We start from the raw sequence: 7713 nt of genomic DNA on the forward strand, positions 1-7713 counted from the left end.
CCAGTCCAATTGGCTGTGAGGACCAGCTGTTTTTATGATGGGAGAATGTCTGTGCTGGAGACACCCTTATGATGCAAGACTTGCTTCAGTGGGGCTTTGGTGCTCACTGAGTCTGCCCCCTGAGTGTGTCCCTTATGTATCTGAGAAGTTGTAATCTGGATGGTCCTACTCTGACCCCTGGGTACACTGGCTCTTGGATCTCCAATGAGGTGCTAATTTAGCCTCTGCCTGAGGCCACCCAGCAGGAGCTACGGAGAGATCTGCAGATTCCTATTCTTTGTTTGGATTTTGGAGGTGCCCAGATGAGGCCCAGCTGTGAAGCAATGCAAGCTATTGTGGGACCTTGGGCCTTCTTTTGGATGTTCTGGGTCTCACTGACTCAGCTGCAGTTTGTTAGGTAAGTTTAGATTTCAAAGGACCAGGCCATTCATATGCAAAAGCCTCTGTGCACAGCTTGGATGGGGCGGAGTCTCAGGGCGGAGTATACGGCAATGGCTTCCCATCAGCCCTGCCCGGGTCTCAATATCCCTTGAGCATTCCTGGTGCTAGGCTGGATTTAGATATCAAAAATCCACTTCCCCACACCATGGGTACAAGACAACTCAAACAAATCTTGTTGCAGTGAGAGGGCAGCTGCTGTCGGCCAAGTCTCTGTCTGTTACCTGGGTCCCGATTTGAGCTGGGCATGGGAAGCGAAGCAGCCATGGGGGCAGGAGACCTCCCTCAGAAGGGGTGAGGGTTCAGGCCCCTGCAAAGTTGGGGGGGTGAGGGTCTGTGCTCCACCTCTGTTGACTCCCAAGTTCTCTCCTGATGGCCCCTCTGCGACTGTGTCTGTCTTAGGTTGTTCCTTCCCTGAGGAATCTTACCTGTCTGGCTAGCCAGCCATCCTCCGGGGCCAAGCAGGGTGATGTGAGGTTCAGTTCTGTCTCCTTGGTGGCCTATGCCCCCGTGGCCTCCACACCCAGCACCTGCCTTGGGATCCCCTCACCTGCTGGCGGGGCCACCGGGCACTGATCACATATCTTGGGGAACCCAGGTTTCTTTTCCGGGGAGAGCCCAGCTCACCCCACTGCTCGAGAGACAGATCCATGGTACCAGCCACCATGAGGCTTCAACCTCAGGATGAACAGAAAGCTCGGGCAACAGCTGTGGGCAATTGGATTGTGAAAAGAGGGTCCCTCTTGGCCAAAGGGGCAAGAGGGGCCAATATAGAATGCTCTGGTGCCTTCCCAGGGGACCCTCTATACAGTGGAAGGGATTAAATCTCTTTGTGTCCTTTTTAAATTGCTGCCAGACATTCAAAGAATTAGTTTGTAAGTTTGTTTGGGATAATTGCACATTATGCTATTGTAATTCTAAAATATCAAGAGATGTGTTACTTTTGTCTCCAAGCACCAAAATGATGATTTTTTATTGATTCCCAAGGGTGCAAGGTACTATTATAGGTAATGGGGGTAATACAAATCTGGGAAAAATTATAATGAGATTGTAGAATAATGTCATGTAAGGATATTCTTTGCTCTAGGCCATGGCAATTCCATTTCAAACTGGCTGTCAATTTCTTTTTGTATAGACAAGGTCTTAGTTAACATTTTCTGCACCTCTCCCAGGAGCAAGTACCGTGTTTCCCCGAAAATAAAACATCCTCTGAAAATGAGACCTACTTACAGGTTTCCTTCTGAGTAAAATATAAGGCATCCCCCGAAAATAAGGCCCCCAGGCTCTGTCTCAGAATGAAAATTAATTTACCGTAAACTGGTCGCTAGGGCCGCCCCGACTGGCGTCTAGCAACCAGTGACGTTACGCGGAGTCCTGACGTCACTGCTGTGTGGAGGCGGAGCGGAGGTTGGAGTGAGCGGTGAGTGCGGGGCGGGAGAGAGGAGGAGACTTTCGCAGATGCGTGTAGAAGAACAGGAAGATTAGAGCGGACGGGACGCGGCGAAGGTGGTAAGTGCTGGTCTGTCTCTGGTGACACTACCTGATGCTCGCGGCCGCCTTCATGATGACTGAAGGTTCTCAGTCAGTGGCAGACCCTGCTCCAGCCCAGATCCAGGCCCCAGCAAGCCCAGTGACAGTCCCCAGGCAGGCCCCAGGGTGTAAAGTCTGATAAAGGGGTAGGGGGGATGTCTGGTGAAGGTGTTCAGTGGCACAGGGGTGGGGGGAGGGGGATCACTTAAAATGACACAGGAGGATCAGAGGGGGCAATCAAAATGACACAGGAGGATCAGAGGGGACAATCAAAATGACACAGGAGGATCAGAGGGGACAATCAAAATGACACAAGTGGATCAAAAGGGGTTACTAAAATGGTAATCCCCCCTCTGATTCTCCTGTGCCATTTTGATTCCCCCCTCTGATCCCCCCTGTGTCATTTTGAGTGATCCCCCTCCCCCCACCTTGATACCCCAATTCCTTTTTTTTTACCCCTAGAAATGAGCGCAAAAAGAAAAAGCTACTCCATGGAGTACAAGAAAGGAATCGTGGAAGACTCTTGGGGCCAAAATCTTACTGTTTTCTGCAAAGAGAAGATGTTGAGGATCCAATTGGTCCGAAAATGGCAAGCAGAGTATGGTAACCTCATTGAACAAGTGGACAAGGGAAATGCTAAAAAGCGCAAGTGTGGATCAGGTCGGCAACCATTATTTTCCGAGCTGGAAGACCTGATCTGTGAATGGGTTGTTGACAGGAGAGCAAAGGCTTTGGTTGTGAATAGGGCTCAGATTCAAGAATTTGCCCTTGCAATGGCACCACAGTTTGACATAGCCCCTGAAGACTTCAAAGCATCACAACACTGGCTGGAAAATTTCCTTCAGCGAAGTGAACTGTCTTTAAGAAGATCTACAACATTGTTTAGGTTGGAAGATACTCAAGTTATTAAGCAAGCACTTGCATTCAAGTCCTTTATTGATGATGCTGACTTCTCTAAATATAATCTTTCCAACATGATTGATATGGATGAAACTGCAGTGTTTATGGGCCAATCATCTCAAACAACAATTGAATGGCGGGGTGCCTCCTTAGCGTACATTCCCTCCACTGCTTACGAAAGTGCATGTGTTTACTGTATTTTGGCAATTCGTCTGGATGGCACTAAAATCCCACCTTTAATCATTTCTAAGGGCAAGAAGGAAAAGATTGAACGTGTTTTGGGCGTTTTTATTCCTGAAACTGAAAAAGCCTGGGCCACACAAGCAGTTATAAGGAAGTGGGTCGATTCAATGCTGCCACTTGTTATGCGAGGGAGCCAAAGAGGTCTGCTAGTCTGGGAGGCAGCCAGCACTCACCGCGCTAAAGACATGAAGACATTTCTTCACGAAAGAAAAATAGATCAGATAATGATTCCCGCAGGAATGACGGCCTATCTCCAGACTCTTGATATTGCAATAAACAAGCCATTCAAAGACAGTTTGCGCATGGAAATTAATGACTACATTGAAAATAGAATGGAGAGAAATCAGCGTGGAAACTTTGTGAAACCTAAACTGCAAGAAGTTGTGACTTGGGTGAAGAATTCATGGGAGAAAATCACTGACAGTTGCATTGCAAATGCACTGCGAGCAGGCTACCTTGACAAGAAGTACTCATTTAAAGACAGTGCTATTGCTAAACATGAGAGATTTGGTCCACTGATTCTGAAAGAAATGGAGTCACAAGAAATTCACCAGGAAATTCAGGAATTGGATTGTTATGATGATGTTCCAGAATATGATGACATGGTTGTTATTGAATAAATGAGTAAATTCTTGATACTGTAGGATTCACAGTTTGTCTGGTTTGTATTGACAACTACCGTACTACCGTACCGTATACAGGTAATAAATTTCCTTTATTTTCATTTAACAATAAATGTGTACCGTATTCTTCTTCATGGAAGTTTTCTGTCATTATTTATTCTAGCAGGTTTTCTATTCCTTGCTCAGTTTCCTCTCCTTCTGGCAGCTCTGTTATGTGGATATTGTTTCATTTTGTGTTGTCCCAAAGTTCCCTTAGGCTCTCCTCCTGTTTTTTGTTTTTTTACTAGATGCTGCTCTGCTTGGGTATTTTTTTCTACCTTTTCTTCCAGCTCACTGATGTGGTCCTCCACTTCTTCTAGTCTACTGTTGATGCTTTCTGTTAAGTTTTTTATTGCAGTGATGTCATTTTTCATTTATTCTTGGTTCTTCTTCATTTCCTCTTGGTTCTTACACATATTTTTGAATTTGTCTTCCACCTTTTTCAGCGACCTTATGACCATTTCTCTGAATTCTTTCTCTGACATATTGCTTCCTTCATTTTGTTTACTTCCTTTTCTGGTGATGCCTCTTTTTCTTTCATGTGTGGGCTGTTTCTTTGTCTCCCCATGATCTCTCTTCTCCAGGTATCTGGTTATGTAGCTCTCTCTCTCTCCTGCATTGATTTAAAAGCATGAAATACAACACAACAAGGCACAATGCATGAGGCACTGAACACCAATGTATTCATGATACTAATAACCCTCAATAAAGGTGGCCACCAGAGAAAAGATAATTAGGGAATAAGAAAAAAAAGGAGTGGAAAAATGATATTGAGAAAAGGAATAAAAAAAGTAAGAGAGAAAAGAAAGAGAATAACAGAGGCGGGGGGAAATTATTTATATGGGAAGAAAACTCCAATAGAACAACCACTAATCTCAAAAAATGCGAACAACAAACACCCAAAGATGAATGCAAACTGCAAACAACAAGTAATAACAGGCGAGGAGAACAAAAACAGAAGCAAAAAACAAAAACAAAAAAAAGAGTAACAATCTCACAAATAAGCACAACAATAACCAATCTAATCAGCAATTAAGCAAACAACAACAATAGGACAGAGAGAAAGCAAGACAAAATAAAACAAAGAAACCTAGAACAAAAAAACAAAACAGAACAAAAAAACAATAACAACAACAACAACAACAACAAAAACCCAGACAAACAAAAAAATGGCAGAGAGGAAAAAAAGTTGGATAGTGAAGAAAGAGAAGAGAGAGGTGTGTATGGACTTAGAGCAGGGGATCGGGAATTAGATATATAAATAGGGTGAATTTTTAACAGGGGGTAAAAAGAAGGAATAGGGAAAATCTAAAGCAGGAATAGGGTAAGAGAAACAGGACAACAAAAGGGGATAAGTGAGGAAGAAAGTATTGGCATAAAGGTAAAGTTGAGATAGAATAAAATGATGCTAAAGGAAAAATTAAAATAAAATGTAGAACACTAATCCCAAAATAAAATAAAATAAAGAGAAAATAAAATGACACTTCTTTTTTTTTTTTAAAAAAAAAGTTAAATAGTAGTAGTAATAATCCTGATTAAAAATAAGAATATAATAATTAAAAAGGTAAAATCAAGTGAGGAAAAACGATAAAAAATTTAGTTTCTTAATAAAAGATGATAAAGTAAAAATGTACAGTAGTGAAGGTCATTCACTTGCTCTACTGTTCTGTTTGGTATGCCTGTTTCCTGTCCAGTAGTCAGGACAGTATTGAAGTTCCCTGTGTTCCACTGCTTCTCTGTGTTGTAAACCATAGTCCTGATTTTCGAGCAGGAAGTATTTCTTTGTTTCTTATACTCCTTTATTTGTATTTACACAAGAGTCAATTTGTGATTCAACCCCTGGGTGGCAGTGCTTCTGGATTGACCTCTGGAGCTATAAGTCCTCTCTAGCCAGTATTTCGATTTTGTTTTCCCTGTCGCACTTAATACTGGTTTGGGAGTATGGACTGCCCCAGAGCAGATTCTCTGAGCATTACTCCCCGCTCTGATCCCCAGGTTCCACAAAAACAACTTTCCCTGCAGTCTCTGAGGGTGTCCCCAATTGGGTGATCCTATGTACTGGGCTTAGTAATCAAAAGCAAGGATTTAAAGAGAAAAAAAAAAAGAGCCAGAGTAAGTGCGCGAACTCACGACTTTTACCCTCTGGCACTGTGCGCACCTCTTTTAAAGTCTCTGTGTGCATCTTTTTTTCCCCCCTGGCACTAAACAGCCAGCACACTGTTAAAATTTCAGGCTGCCTTTTTGCACCCAGTTCAGCTATGGGTTGCTTTTAAGAGTTCCCTTCTGCCAGCAGCCCTGTGGATCCCCTCCCACATTCGTGGATCACGCTAGCCCAAACGGCCGTGGATTTTGTGGGGTGCAGACATCTCCAGAACCTTTAGCTCCCTGTTGTGCGCATTTCTCTCTCCTGCCTGAATCGTAGACCTCACCTTTTCCTAGCTTGGATCCAGTGTTTCTGGGTTCGCAGCTGTTCCCTGGGTGTTGTTGTTGTAGATTCCCGGGATGTATAGGCTTCCGATAACAGCCACTCTCCCCTTCAAGATGGCGTGGTCTCTGCGCCAGAGCTGGTTGCTCTGGGAGAGATTTCAGCAGCAGTGGAGGCTGCCTGGTCAGGGGAACCCAGTCCGGCAATCCCCAACAGCCCCTTGGATTATAGCTGTCCCTCACCCCCAAATATACACTCCCCATGTGACCACACACACTCCTTTCATTCTCTCACACACTATCTTGCAGTCTGCCTTCCTGTCAGCAGCTATCTTCCTAAAACTCCTGAGTTAAAATTTGAAGGAAATTTTATTATTCTGGTAGGACTATCATAAAAAGATATCACAGACTGAGTGGCTCAAATAGCAGACATTTATTTTCTCACAGTTCTGGAGGCTGGAATCCAAGATCAAGGTGCTGGTAGTGTTAGTTTCTGGTGAGACCTCTCTTCCTGGCTTGTAAATGGCTCTGACACTAGTTGTGTATTTTGGGGCAAGTTATGTTACCTCTTTGAATCTTGGTTTCCTAATATGTAAAACTGGAATAATAAAGAACCTACATTGAAGAGCTATAGTGAGGATTAAATGATTTAAAACATAAAATGCATTAGACTAGTTTCTGGTCCATAGTAAGTGACATCTAATGTTAGCTCTTATTATTACACACTAGTGGCCCGGTGCACGAATTTGTGCACATTGAAAGGAAATTAATTAGAAGATATATTTTAATACCGCTATTCGCCCTTTCTCTATAACAGTGTCAACCAAATTCATGATCGACAGTGACAGATGGAAACACATGTGTGTGATTGGCACCAGCAAGAGCTTTATATGTATTGCTCATGCACGAGTCAACTTAGCCTTTTATATATATATATAGAATAAACTTGCTTAATTAGACCTTCTTTCTGACATAGCTAAACTTTTTCCAGCCCAGGGAAGCACCCCAACTTCTCTTTCAGGTAATTGTCAGCAACACAGCAATAAATATCAACACGAAGCAGATTATTTATGTAGATCATGCAGGGAGAACAAAGGGAAAAATATTTAACTGCAGCAGTGTTGTTTTTTTAAAATATATATTTTATTGATTTTTTTTACAGAGAGAAAGGGAGAGGGAGAGCCAGAAACATTGATGAGAGAGAAACATCAACCAGCTGCCTCCTGCACACCCCCTACTGGGGATGTGCCCGCAACCAAGGTTCATGCCCTTGACTGGAATCGAACCTGGGACCCTTGAGTCCACAGTCCGACGCTCTATCCACTGAGCCAAACTGGTCAGGGCACTGCAGCAGTGTTTGACTATATTCTGCACAGTGAGAAAACCTGAAGTCATTTTCAAGGTCCACCATTTCTTCTTTTCAGTCTGGTCAAGTTTCTAAACTTTCTAAATCTCCATTTTCTGGCTAATGAAAAGAAAATAGGACTCCACTGAGTCTCCTATCTACCTACACCAG

The sequence above is a fragment of the Plecotus auritus genome (genome assembly GCF_963455305.1).
Source record: "Plecotus auritus genome assembly, chromosome: 5".
Lineage (NCBI taxonomy): Eukaryota > Metazoa > Chordata > Mammalia > Chiroptera > Vespertilionidae > Plecotus > Plecotus auritus.